This window comes from Eriocheir sinensis, chromosome 62 (assembly GCF_024679095.1).
Source record: "Eriocheir sinensis breed Jianghai 21 chromosome 62, ASM2467909v1, whole genome shotgun sequence".
Lineage (NCBI taxonomy): Eukaryota > Metazoa > Arthropoda > Malacostraca > Decapoda > Varunidae > Eriocheir > Eriocheir sinensis.
This window is the reverse complement of record NC_066570.1, coordinates 5,646,110-5,659,653: the sequence shown is the minus strand read 5'-3', so window position 1 is coordinate 5,659,653 and position 13,544 is coordinate 5,646,110. Positions and strand designations below refer to the sequence as shown.

General features: G+C 47.5%; 1 long non-coding RNA gene across 1 annotated transcript; it reads right to left on the bottom strand.

Moving 5' to 3' along the window:
• Nucleotides 1–4,511: 4,511 nt before the first annotated feature.
• Nucleotides 4,512–7,488, bottom strand: LOC126986519 (uncharacterized). The gene is made up of 3 exons (XR_007739799.1): nucleotides 7,365–7,488; nucleotides 5,653–6,199; nucleotides 4,512–4,915 (listed from the first exon to the last, which is right to left on the bottom strand). It is a non-coding gene; the product is annotated as an uncharacterized LOC126986519 (long non-coding RNA).
• Between the last annotated feature and the right edge of the window lie 6,056 nt (nucleotides 7,489–13,544).

The following is a 13,544-nucleotide window of genomic DNA, read 5'->3' as shown; positions in this document are numbered from 1 at the left end:
GGTACAGAAGAAGGCTCAGACTACCACCAGGGTCATAAAAGTACCCCAGGAAATGCCCTAAACTCCAACGAAAGACTAGTAAATTACGTGTTCTTGGGCGCAGAAATGTTTAAAAATATGACCCTTACTCAGCCTCTTATAATTATTTACGACTTCCGAGCCAAAAACTGTCTCGTGGACCCCAATAAGGAGATTCACTTATAATTCTCGTTAAAATAGTTAATTCCTGATGTTTCTTGGCGATAGTTAGGCGTCAGAAACCGGTAAATACTATGCTCTGAGTACGATAATCTAGCAGCAGTGCCACGGAGGTCTGGGTGAACCTTCAAACACGCTCCTCTTAGCTGGGACTTTTTTCTTTTGCTCTCCTCTCATTTTTTTCTTTTGCCCTTCTATCATTTTTTTCTTTTGCTCCTTTCTTTTTCTCTTTATTTTTTCGGGTCACCTGCTGGCGTCGTGGTCCACCTGGTGACTCGCTGGACGGTGACAAGTGACTTACACTCGACCGGCCGATAACAATGATGAAATAAACCAATAAAGAGTGAGCCGAACAATAACGAAAAAAATATGAATCAAAAATATCACATGAACAATAACGGAGGAAATCAATTAAAGCCGAGAGGTGTTTTGAATCGCATATTTCTCGGTAACTTTTTTTTTTATAATGTAATAAAAATAGATTTCCACAACACTGAATTCATAGTTTTCCATCATTATTATTTATTTTATAATATTTTTTTGCATTTATCTATTGTGAAATTTGCTTTTAATAATTGTGAACCAAGCGTGTGACAAATGACTCAGTATTTGTGGGCGGAAGGAGGAAGGGAAGGGGGAGGGGGGGGCCTGTCATAACGTTCCCTTAATGTCCCTGCGTAATACTGTCCCTCCCCCTCCCCCTCCCCCTCCAACTCCCTTCTCCAGCCTGCCCGTGGAGAGGAAGAAAAGGAGGAGGAAAGGGAAGTGTGTCTCTAGTGTATTCACCACAGCAGTCCTCACCCCGCCCCCAGTGTACACAAAGGGAGGAGGAGGAGGAGGAAGAGGTGGGGAAAAAGAAGGAAAGTGAAAGGTTAAGGGATAGGAATAGTTAGTTTATAGAGCACAGCAGCCTTCATCACCTCTAAGTCTGTACGAGGGGAGGAGAGGGAAGGAAAGGAAGGGATGCGTGAGACCATAAGGCCGCCTTCACACGAGCGGTTTCTCCCGCGCGGTTTTCGGGCGCGGTTTAGAAATCAGTGGAGTTCAATAGAGCCCTTCACACGCTGGCCGCGCGGCAGTGATTTACCAACCACGTGCACTGCTAACCCGCGCGGCGCCAGGCGGTTCAGAATACTATAGAAGTCTATGGAGCCCTTCAGACGGGCGGTTTTTCCCCGAGCGGCAGACGTGGTTAACATGGGGCTGAGGTTCATATTGCTCACAAGTTCTTCAAATGTAGAAGATGACATGCGGAAATAATTGAAAAACTTTTCGTCATAAGCTTTCAGGTCAGAATATAATGTAAAGAATGCTCCTTGAAGGAACCTAGGGCTGTTTATTGGGTGGGTCCACCATTTACGCAGTGACTCTCTTCTTTACGTCCTCCATCTCGAACAAACAAACAAACAAGTCTCGACAAACTGACAAGAATTCTTTGCACTGCTGCAGACGAACCGCGCGGGAGACAACCCTCGTGTGAAGACATGTTTTCTAAACCGCGCGGTTTTCGCGAGGAAAACACCGCAGGAGAAAACCGCTCGTGTGAAGGAGGCCGAAGAGGTAGAAATCTAGTTCATTCATTGACCACGGCAGCCTGAAGACCATGGAACACTGACTGACTTATTGACGGACACACTTGCTCGGTACTTGAATCGGAGAACACTGACTGACTTATTGACGGACACACTTGCTCGGTACTTGAATCGGTTTATGCAAGTGGGTCGGACAAACGTATGCTTTCTTCCTTGTCACTTTCATCGATTTATCTGTCTGTTGAGTCTCGATCCAGCGGTCGCGATGTATGCGTGATGTGACCGCGACAAACATTGAAGTTGTTGGTCTCTGCGTCTGTCTGTCTCTCTCTCTCTCTCTCTCTCTCTCTCTCTCTCTCTCTCTCTCTCTCTCTCTCTCTCTCTCTCTCTCTCTTGCGACATTAGAAAGCAAAAGTGATAGAAAAAGATAAGACCGTGGGAACTTTTTTAACGCATGGCTGTACTTCTTACTGTTTGTTTTTTTTTTTTTTTGTGGATCATTTCGTTTTTATTTTTTGGATGGTGGTGGTGGTGGTGGCCTTGCTTCAAGAGTACAGCACCAAAAGAAAGTGTTGATTTATGTCACTTTGGCTTTACGTGACGATAGCCCACAAAATGATGACGATGACCACACTCACGGGGCGGCGGCGGCGGCGGTACGTGACGCGGGAGGGGACGGGCGGGGGACGAGAGAGAGAGAGAGAGAGAGAGAGAGAGAGAGAGAGAGAGAGAGAGAGAGAGAGAGAGAGAGAATAAAACAGACAGACAGGGAAATTGAAATCTAACGCAACTTTTAAACCGCTGAATAACGTCACTCTAAAAAAAAATACACTCTACCTTGGCCGACCACGTGACAGGTACAATTAATTAACACACACACACACACACACACACACACACACACACACACACACACACATCGGCGGCGGCTTCGTCAGACAAGATTGATGGGGCAGCGAGGGTGGTGGAGGCAGTGAGACAGGAGCCCTTACCGTATCCTTCATTCCTCTTAGGCTGAGTTTTCTTGTTTCTGTTCACGTTAGGTAAGGAAAATAAAGTAACCAAAGTAATAAAGATGAAGTAGCGAGCGTGTTAGTTAATTTTTTCCACTTATTTCATTTATTTACTTGTTCTTTTCTCTGGTTTATTGTTTTCTTTTTCGCTCCTCAGTCATCTTAACCCTATTTTCTTGTTTCCCTTCACATTAGACAAGACAATGAACGAAGCAGAGTAATAAAGAAGCGGTTTGTGTATTATTTATTGTCTTCATGTGCTCTGTTTCTCTCCCCTTCTTCCTTTTCTTCGTTTTTCTTCCCTCAGGTCTTTTTCTTTTTCATGTAAGCAAAGAGTATAAACAACTTGGTGTAATATTGAATTAGTAAGTGTATTAGTTCTTGTTTTAACTTAATCCATTTCTCTTATTGTTTACTTCTTCCTTTTCTTCGGTTTTCTTCACTCCGATTTTCTTGCCTCTCTTCACTTTAGACAAAACTATGAACGAACCAGAGCAGTTTTTGTTTTCATTTACTCCATTTCTCTTTATTTTTTCTTTCTTCGGTTTTTTTTTCTCACGTCAGAACATCAACTCCACAATTTTCAGCTTCTCTCTCCCACGTTCACGATAAACAAAATACTCCCGCTTCAGTGTGAATTGGGGGCCTTTCGTGGATTTACTTTCATATTTTAATCAATTTTCATGTGGGTGGTTTTTTTTCAGTGTTCGGTTTACGCGTCAGACCACCACCACCACCATACTGTTCACCTTCTTTCTCCCACGTTCGCCAAACACACATTACTACCGCTTGAGTGTGTCTCGGAGGCCTTTAGGTGGCGTTGCTTATATTCTGTTTAGTCCAATTTTGTGTCTTCTTTTCAGCGTTCCTCACGTCATAATTCTCATCGCCACAACATTTAGCTTCTCTATAGGGATGTGCGGTATCGACAAAAATACCGATATTGCCGAGTCCGGTTTTCTGAAATAATACCGGTACGCCTCTTCCCATTATTATGCCTATGCTCATAATAATGCGGAGAAAATTATTATGAATACTTAAGTTACCCTTATTATGCCCATTTTCTATCACACCCAGACACCTTACCCTCGTTTTTTATAGAGGGACAAACTATCATATTAGTTATGTCCCTGCCCGCAACTTGCATTACGAGGACAATACAAACATCACCTCATCGCATTGCACGTTTATATATAAGATTACAAAATACACATTATCTAAGTGGTAAAAATAACAATGGTATAAGAAAATAGTTGTATATATATCATGAACACACATATATACAGCACTTAGAGGCTATAGAGTTCATGCAGCGCCACATTCTAGGAAGTGTGGCTACCCGTATGTGTCTGTATAGGAAGCAGCTCATGCGACAGACAGAGGCGAATGGACGGGGTAGACAGAGGAAGAAAGGGGAGAGATGCAAATACCTAATGTCGAAAAAGTAAAGACGAAGGTAATGGAGGAATGAATTAGGGACACACACACACACACACACACACACACACACACACACACACACACACACACACACACACACACACACACCTGAAGCTGCTGCATATTATCATCAAAGCTGCGATGGAACTAAGCCCTAGACTGGGATATGCAACATTAGTGTGGTCACCTAGATTGAAGTAAGAAATTAGAAAGTTTGAAGGAATACACAGAACAGACCTTTAACTAAGCACAGAAGAAGATCAGTCAGGTTGTCTTGGAAGGTTTCCAGGTCCAAGGTTGTAAAGAGGCTGTGTGTGTACCGACAGCCCATGAAAAGCCCAGTTCACTTCCACGAGAGGCTGTTCAAAGAGGCGAACTAAGATGTAGATACGTAAATACTATAAAAGAGGAAAGATAATGAGATTAGTACGAACCTAAACATGGCCTAGTGACTATGATATGCCAAGTTTATTAAAAGACATCAGTTGGGTTTTTACAAAAGCAATCAAGACTCACTCACTACAGCGTTGCGAATAAGTGCATTGTGGATTACTATTGAGGCAAATGTGGCTGCGGGGCGGGGTGGGAAGAAGGCCAGAGGATCGAGCTCAATAGATAACACATAAGGATAATTATCGCTATAGCAATTAGGCAAATCACCGCTTTGACTGGTGCGCAGGTGAATGTCTCCTTCTGTAGCCGCTGCCTGAATAGACCCACGGCGGTGACAGGCTGGAAGGAAAGAAGGGTATTAGTGGTGGTGGTGGTGGATGGTAACAAAGGAGACAGCTCAAGGGCACAAAAAAAGGAAACAATAATAAAAAAAAAAGCCCGCTGCTCGCTGCTCCTACAAAAAATAGGCCGAAAGAGAGCTCAATTTCGGGAGGAGAGGTGTCCTGATACCCTCCTCTTGTGGTGGATGGTAGAGGTGGTGGGGCGTGCTTGTGAGAGGATACTGGTGGTGGTGCTGGTGGTGGCATTAAGGGACTATTACACTGGGCAAACTTTCCGTGGATCTTCAGTCAAACCACGATTTCCGCTGGCGTGGTTCTCATATTTCCGTGGTTTTCTGACGTGTCCGCGATCTTCCAAAGCTACGGTAGATTTCACCAAAGGAAGACGGTATTACTCACCATCATCATCAACAGCAATAACAAGAAACAAATGAGAACCACGCCAGCGGAAATCGTGGTTTGACTAAAGATCCACGGAAAATTTGCCCAGTGTAATAGCCCCTTAACGCAGCAAGAAGAAACCAAGGAAAAAAAAAAGCAGTTTCGTCATCCAGTGCAAGGTGGGCGCACTTGCAAAATTTTACCCCCCAAAAAACTATACTTATTCATCTGCTTTGGTGAAAACAGCGACGGTGGAGTTACTGATAATATAGTCGATAGCGGTCATGGTAGAACTAATAGTGAGATGATAATGATGATAGTGATGATGATGGTAGTGAAGGCCCTCTCACGCACCTCTTCAGCAGACCATTCAGGCTCTCTACTCCCCGACCAGTCTTGAGAGAAGGGTTCCACTGTTATCTTCTCCCCTTCAGAGGAGCCGGAAGTGGGGCGCTTGGTGGACTGGCCGGGGGTGGGGGTGGGGTCAGGGGTGGTGGAGAATGGGGTGGGGTGCAAAGGGGGGCTTGTCGGGTCAGGATAAGGGGCTGCGGATGGGTAGGGGGCAGTACTGGTGGATGGGTAAGGGGCGTCACTGGTTGTAGGGTAAAAGTAAGGGCTGGTGGGGGTGGGTGCAGTAGGGGCGGTGGGGGCGGTGGAGGGGGGCATGAAGTTGGGGGAGGTGGCGGGGGGGGCGGTGGAGGGGGGCATGAAGTTGGGGGAGGTGGCGGGGGGGGCGTTTGTGGTTGCTTCCTCGTACGTGGGTGGGGGTATGTCCACCACGCCCCCCGCCGATGGGTCCTGCGCCCCCCCCGCCCTTGTGATCTGCGCCCTCCACTGCTCCAACTCCTTCGGGTGCAATGGCTGTGACATGTCCTCCATTCCTGAAGATCCTATAGGACTCCTGCAGGATAAAAGAAAACCTTATTATTTGCATTATTTTTCCTTTTTTTTTTTTGTATTTTTAAAGTAAAGAAATTAAATCAAGAAAACGAGGGAGTATGAAGGAAAGAAAGAAGGAAAGTAGGAAAGAAAGGAAGGACAAGAAAATGAAAATATGAAATGGTAGAAAAGTCAATTAGGAATAAGAAACAAGAACAGGAAAAAACAGGATGAAATAGAAGAACACGAAGATGATGATGAGAAGGAAAAAGAGGAGTAGGAGGAGGAGGAGGAGGATAAAGAAAAGTCGTAATAGTAATAGTAGTAGTAATAGTAGTAGTAGTAGTAGTAGTAGTAGTAGTAGGAGGAGGAGGAGGAGGAGGAATATTTACAAGATCATAGAGAAAAAAATATAATCGTAACACGTCTTGCAGTACAGGCTATGACCACTAATCACCAATGTTGTTATTCTAGAGAGCGAGTCACATTCTCACACACACACACACACACACACGTTTGACCAAGACATTCGTAGGAGCTGCTGTGTTAGGATTTCCATGTTGCGTAGTGACATGAGCCTCGTGATAGTTTGACAAGGCTTCTGCACCGTGACCTGACCAATCTCCTGTGTTGTTCTGAGAATGTGAGCAAAACAGAAGCAAAGCAAAAGGAGAAACGAAGGAAAAAGAAGAAGAGTTAAAGGAAGAAAATACAGATAAGAGAAGAAGAAGGAGGAGGAGGAGGAGGAGGAGGAGGAGGAGGAGAGTAACAGTATCCTTGTTTTTCCTCGAACGCTGATGAGAGAAAGTCAGCTGTGAATAATCAGGGCTTGTTGATTGAGGCCTTGGAAACTGTATGTGCGTGTGTGTGTGTGTGTGTGTGTGTGTGGGTGGGTGGGTGAGTGAGGATCCAACACACACACACACACACACACACACACACACACACACACACACACACACACCAAACCCCTCTCTCATATCCTTCACCCCTTCGTCTGCGACCCTTCAGGAGAAAAATAAATAGCCTGGCGACTTGTAGGACTCCATGCACCCTCTCCTTCCATCGTTAAACTTATCCTTCACTCCTTCCTTGTAGAATCGGATAAACATAACATTGCCCCTAATAATAATAATGATAATAGTAGTAATTTTAATTCGTCCAGATGATGGTGATGATCGCATTACCTTAGTTAGAAGAGTTGTACAGGTATATCACTAGTGCCTATGTATAAGAGGTCAAGTGTAGGATGCACACCTATAAAATCCTACAGCCTGTCCTACTGACGGCTGGGAGGAGACTGGCAATTGTTTGCTTCACTCGCCCTGTACAGTGCCAAGGATACATACCATGCTCTCCTTGAATGCTTGTGACGTGATCAGGTACTATCTCCGCGGCTTTCTCCGTGGAGGTAGATTTTCTCCGAGGACACTAGAGTAATACTAATATAGTCTCCTTGGTTTTCTCCCTCCTCCTCCTCTTCCTCCTATACTACAGTTGCCATTATTCGCTATACGCATCAACTGTCACACTCTACAACATTATGTCCTTGAGGGTCCTGCCATGGCCTGTTGCCGTCCACAGGGTATAAGTGATGTGCCTTCCCTTGTCGCCTGGTTCATTAATAATAACATTGTACCTGACATAATTAAAGTGTACCCAAAGTTTGCTGCCAGGTGTTAATTTAGGTAATTGCATATATACCTCCTCAGGAATGTTATCTGTATTTACATTCTAATACCTTTTTCTGTTTTTATTTTTGTACAATGGAGATTTTTATTTTTTGTAACTAGCGTAGTCAGGGGTTCGTCTCAAGACCAGCCATTCCCCTTTGTTCTATTTTACAACAATAAATATTTCAAGTCAATGTTTTTCATTTAGTGTGACGTTGGTGTGGGTCGAGAGAGTTTCAGGACGAGGCTGCATCTAAAGAAAAACTTGGGCGCTGCGTTGTGGACTGCTGTGTCGCAACTTGTCTTCTTAAGCCTCTGTTTGTGTGTGTGTGTGTGTGTGTGTGTGAGTGTGTGGGTGGGTGTGGTGGGGTGCTTTAGGGCGAGATGAAGGAGGAGATGCTGCTGATGCTGATAAAGGCGGTGAAAATGAAGATGAAGGAGGAGGAGGAGGAGGAGGAGGCAGCGGATAGCAATACAAAGTGAAGAAAAGGTGAAACGAGGAACAAGTAAGATGAAGAAAAAGTTGAAAGAAAATGATCATGAGAGGAGGAGGAGGAGGCAGCGGATAGCAATACAAAGTGAAGAAAAGGTGAAACGAGAAACGAGTAAGATGAAGAAAAAGTTGAAAGAAAATGATCATGAGAGGAGGAGGAGGAGGAGGAGGAGGATAACAATAGAAAGTGAAGGAAAAGCCAAACAAAACAAGTAAGAAACAAATTAAGGAAGACGAGAAAGGAAAAAAAGATGAAAAATGAAAAGAAGAAAAGGAAGATGAAACGAGGAGATGGAATGTAAGGAAGGAATATAGGAATTAAGGAGGAAAATAAATAAGAAAGAAATAGAAGAGTAAATGAAGAACAAGAAAGAAAAGATGAAGAACACGACGAAAAATGAGAAAACGAAGAGGAGGAGGAGGAGGAGGATTGTGTGTGTGTGTGTGTGTGTGTGTGTGTGTGTGTGTGTGTGTGTGTGTTCCTATGCTCATAATAAGGCGGAGAATATCATGAATACTTAAGTTTCCCTTATACCCATTTTCTATCACGCCTTGACACCTTACCCTCGTTTTCTATTGAGGGACAAACTATCATATTAGTCATTCCCTTGTCCACACCTTATCATTACGAAGGAGAATACAAACATCACTTAATCGCACTCCACATTTATATATAAGATTACAAAACACACAATATCTAAACGGTAAAAATAACAATGGTAGTAGTATATCATGAACACTTAATATACAGCACTTAAAGGCTAGTTCCACGTTTAGGCCATAGCTCGGGTGCTTGGTGGAATGGCCGTGGGCGGGGGTGGTGGAGAAGGGAAGGGGTGCAAAGGGGGGCTAGTCGGGTCAAGATAGGGGGCTGTGGAAGGGGTGGAGGCAGTACTTATGGATGGGTAAGGGGTGGCACTGGTTGTAGGGTAAGGGTAGGGACCAGTGGGGGTGGGTGCCGTAGAGGGATAGTGGGCGGTGTAGGGGGGGCATGAAGTAGGGGGAGGTGAGGGGTGGGGGGCGTGCGTTAGTGGGTGCCTTGTCGTAGGAGGGTCGGGGTTTCTGTTGTGGTTGTGTCCCTCCGTGCAGCTGTGAAAATAAAGAAGAAATTAGCTATTATGTAAAAGGTTCTTGTGCATAGGTTTGTTGAGGTCTTGTACGCTATTAAGGGTCACAGACAGTTTTCGAGAGTGAATATCTGTTGTTGGTGGTGGTGGTGGAGGTGGAGGGGGAGATAGTGGGGTCGGCGTGAAGGGGATTGTGGGGAAGGAAGGAGTAAGGTTGTGTTAGGGGGTTGATTGTCCCTTCTGTGCTCTGCTAGTCGGGGTGGGGAGAGGGGGGGTTGGCGGGGGGGGGTTGTGGGAAGGGGAGCGGGGATGGTTGGGGGAGTTGATCGTTCTTTCTGTCCTCTGCTACGGACAGCCATAAGCATCCATCGTCCCTTTTTTATAAGCTAGGGGAGAGAGAGAGAGAGAGAGAGAGAGAGAGAGAGAGAGAGAAGAGAAGAGAAGAGAAGAGAAGAGAAGAGAAGAGAAGAGAAGAGAGGAGAGGAGGAAGAGGAGGAGGAGTAGGATTAGAGAATGAAGGGAGGAGGTTGCTTGAGAGCACGACGTCGTGTCGTGGCCGGCGCATGGCGAAAAGTCTGTACATCTGAAACAGACCCAGGGCGTGCGGCCTCGCCACAAACCGACAGGGGCAGCACCCCCTGTGGCGGGTAGTCCCGTGTGTTTCTCAGCCGCCGCGGGACACACCCCAGTCTGCGTCAGGACGCGTCTCGCCACCTTTCCGCTCCGCGCCAAAGTTAAGTATTTCACAGCACAATGAAAACCGTCGGCATGCTGAGATTTTTCGAGGTGCTGTGCCTGGTGCTGTGCACCTTCCTGTGCCTGCCAGACATGTGGAGCCTCCTGCTGCACTCCTGGAGGCTGCAGCAGGCAGTGCGGGAGTGGCGGGCCGCCGGCCCCCACACCACCCTCGTGGGCCGCCTACGGGAGCGTCTGGCCACCGCTGGCTGGCTGGCCCCCCCGCGGGACCCCCTCCTGGAGTGCGGTGTCCCGCTAGGCGGAGGCTGGACAGAGACGCTGCAGCGACTGTACGGCGCGGACAGCTATCTGTCCTGCCTGGAGAGGGAGGTGGAGCAGGCCCAGCAGGAGCACCTGGCCTTCCGGGCAAACCTCCTGCTGGCAGCGGCCTGCGCCGCCTCCGTCACCGTGCTGGCCGCCCTTCTGGCTGTGTGCGGCTGCCTGCTGCTGAGACTCGCCCGGCGCCCCCAGCAGCAGCAGCAGCAGCAGGCCGCTGAGGCCGCCAGGGAAGTCATGCCCCCTGGTGAGGCGCCAGGCGGTGAGGTTCAGCCCAGGACGGACAGGCCCAAAGGCTGCCCAGGAAAGCCGGCCCGGCCCTCGGTTGTCAGTGTCCTCAGTAAGAGGCGCTACAAGCGGCGGGTCGCTGGGCGCCCTAAGGCTGCCTCGTCCGGTCCCGTACCTGAGGCGAACCACGTCCTGCCCTGCCCCGTGGCCGCCGGGGCCCAGGCGAGCCACGACATGGCCTCCCTGGTGGGCGACATGGCCCGGGAGTGCCACGAAATGGCCTCCCCAGTGGCCGACGTGACCTCCACAGTGGCCGACATGGCCCGGGAGTGCCACGATATGGCCTCCCCAGTGGCCGACATGGCCCGGGAGTGCCACGATATGGCCTCCCCAGTGGCCGACATGGCCCGGGAGTGCCACGATATGGCCTCCCCAGTGGCCGACATGGCCCGGGAGTGCCAACCCCTGCCAGTCAGCAGCACGGGAGACGCGGCCTGTGACCCTGCTGCCCAGGCCACTGGGCGAGGCCAGGAGGACGCCACGCCTGGCCCAGTGGTACCGGACGGGCCGTCGCAGGTCACAGGACCATCGTTGGTCCAGGCCGCTCAGTTCCAGGAGCCCCCAGGGCTTGACACCCCTCCCAAAGAGGAGGGAGGGGCGTCCCTTCCTCACGACGCAGGAGGCATTGCTCCATCTTCTCAGGACCAGGGAAGGGAGACTCCTACCGCAGAGGAGGAGCCCTGCAAGCCCCCGCCCGTACAGGAGGCGGACGAGGCTTCCTCAGCGGTGCGCCGCTGCCTGTACGTGCCCCCCAGGTTCCGGCAGCGCCTGGAGGGGCCTAACGGGAGCTTCCTGGAGCACCTGGGGCGCCGGTACGGCGTCCTCGCCTTCACGAACCCCGCCAAGAAGAAAATGCAGATCAGGGGCGCCAAGCAGGGCGTCCTTGACTGCTACGAGGCCGTGAGGGCGCTGCTGGCGGAGTGGCAGGCGCAGGACACCGCCTAGTGGTGAGGCGGAGGTGACCCACGACTGTCGCCGCGCAGGTCACGGCCGGTACAGAACAGCGCCAGGGTTGAAGCGTGTGTGTGTGTTGGCGCACCACGCGAAGGAGTGACTGATTTAGTCACATTCCGAGGAAAACATCGACTGACGGCAATAGCAGGATAACGAGGGTTCGCGACGGACGGACAGTGGAGTCGACGGTTTGAAAAGAAAGAAAGGATTTGAGTTTAAGGAAAAAACAGGGATTTAAGTTGAAGAACAAAGAGAGGATTTAAGTTTTAGGAACAAAAAGGAACAAAAAAATACAAAAACGAAAAAAGGACAAAAAAATACAAAAACGAAAAAAGGACAAAAAAATACAAAAACGAAAAAAGGACAAAAAAATACAAAAACGAAAAAAGGACAAAAAAATACAAAAACGAAAAAAGGACAAAAAAATACAAAAACGAAAAAAGGACAAAAAAATACAAAAACGAAAAAAGGACAAAAAAATACAAAAACGAAAAAGGAACAAAAAAATACAAAAACGAAAAAGGAACAAAAAAATCAAAGGAATTAAGGTTTAGGAAAAAAAGGAATCAAATTTTATGGACAAAAAAGGATTTAAGTTTAAGGAACACAAGCGGAATCAAATTTTAGGAACGAGTAATTTAAGTTTAAAGAACACAAAAGGAATCATTTTAGGGACAAAAAAAGGATTTAAGTTTATGGAACACAAGAGGAATCAAATTTTAGGAACAAATAAAGGATTTATGTTTAAGGAATACAAAAAGGAATCAAATTTTAGGAACAAATAAAGGATTTATGTTTAAGGAATACAAAAAGGAATCAAATTTTAGGAACAAATAAAGGATTTATGTTTAAGGAATACAAAAAAGAATCACATTTTAGGAAGAAAAAAGGAATTTAAGTTTTAGAACAAAAAAAGTATTATTCTAGATCACGGCCCAACAACCCACAGCCACGAGCCCCTTGGTGCTCCGTGAAGGGTTCAGTGTCCATGGAACACATTGCAATGTTCTTGTGATTTTTTTTTTTTTTTCGTAAATATTTACGTCAGGCGCGACCGCCATGGTAGTGTGAGAGGGAAGGAAGGAGACTGTTGTACTTCTCTAGTTTTACCGGCGCATCATACATGTGGGGAGGTCCAGGGGGGGCGAAGCCCCCCGTTATAGGTTAGGATAGGTTAAGTTCGGTTTGAGTAGTTTAATATGCTTCCCCACCCAAAAACTCCGATTTCCCACGGGTCCCTCAAGATCGTTAGGGGAAGGGGATTAGGCCTTTTTCTTTACTTTTAAGTACTTGCGCCTTCATAATATAATTTAGGGACATGTAGTTCGTCCCTTAACTATGATATGGAGGCATAATATCGTATTTTGGAGGCGCGCAGCGCCAGGCAGGATCCTGGCGCCAGGACAAAAACATGGCGGCGGCGACCGATGCTGCGAGAAATACCTCCTCGCTGATATAAGTCGCTCTGCTGTCCACCACGTATGCGCGCTGGGGGAATACACAGCAGGGAAACTTAATTTGCCTGATTGTGTTCTAGTTTGTCCACTTGTATTCTTTGTGAGCGGTGCTCCAAAGTGGCAGTATCACTAACAATAAACGACTTCTAACATCTATCTTCCAATAAGCTGGGAGACTTGCATCCCAGGGCAAGCATATTTTACTGCACTGGATACCAAGTCATGTCGGACTGGCAGGGAACGAGAAGGCGGTCCGAGCGGCCAACTTTGCACGGACCTTGCCTAGCGTCACTCTGAATATGGCGCCGAGCCGGGCCTCAGCAAACGCTCAACACCGCCGCAGCCAATCTCACCCGCAGCCATCACCAAGACCTCATACACCAAGGACCCAGCTCAGCCTCCTGGTATAGGACGCTACCAACTA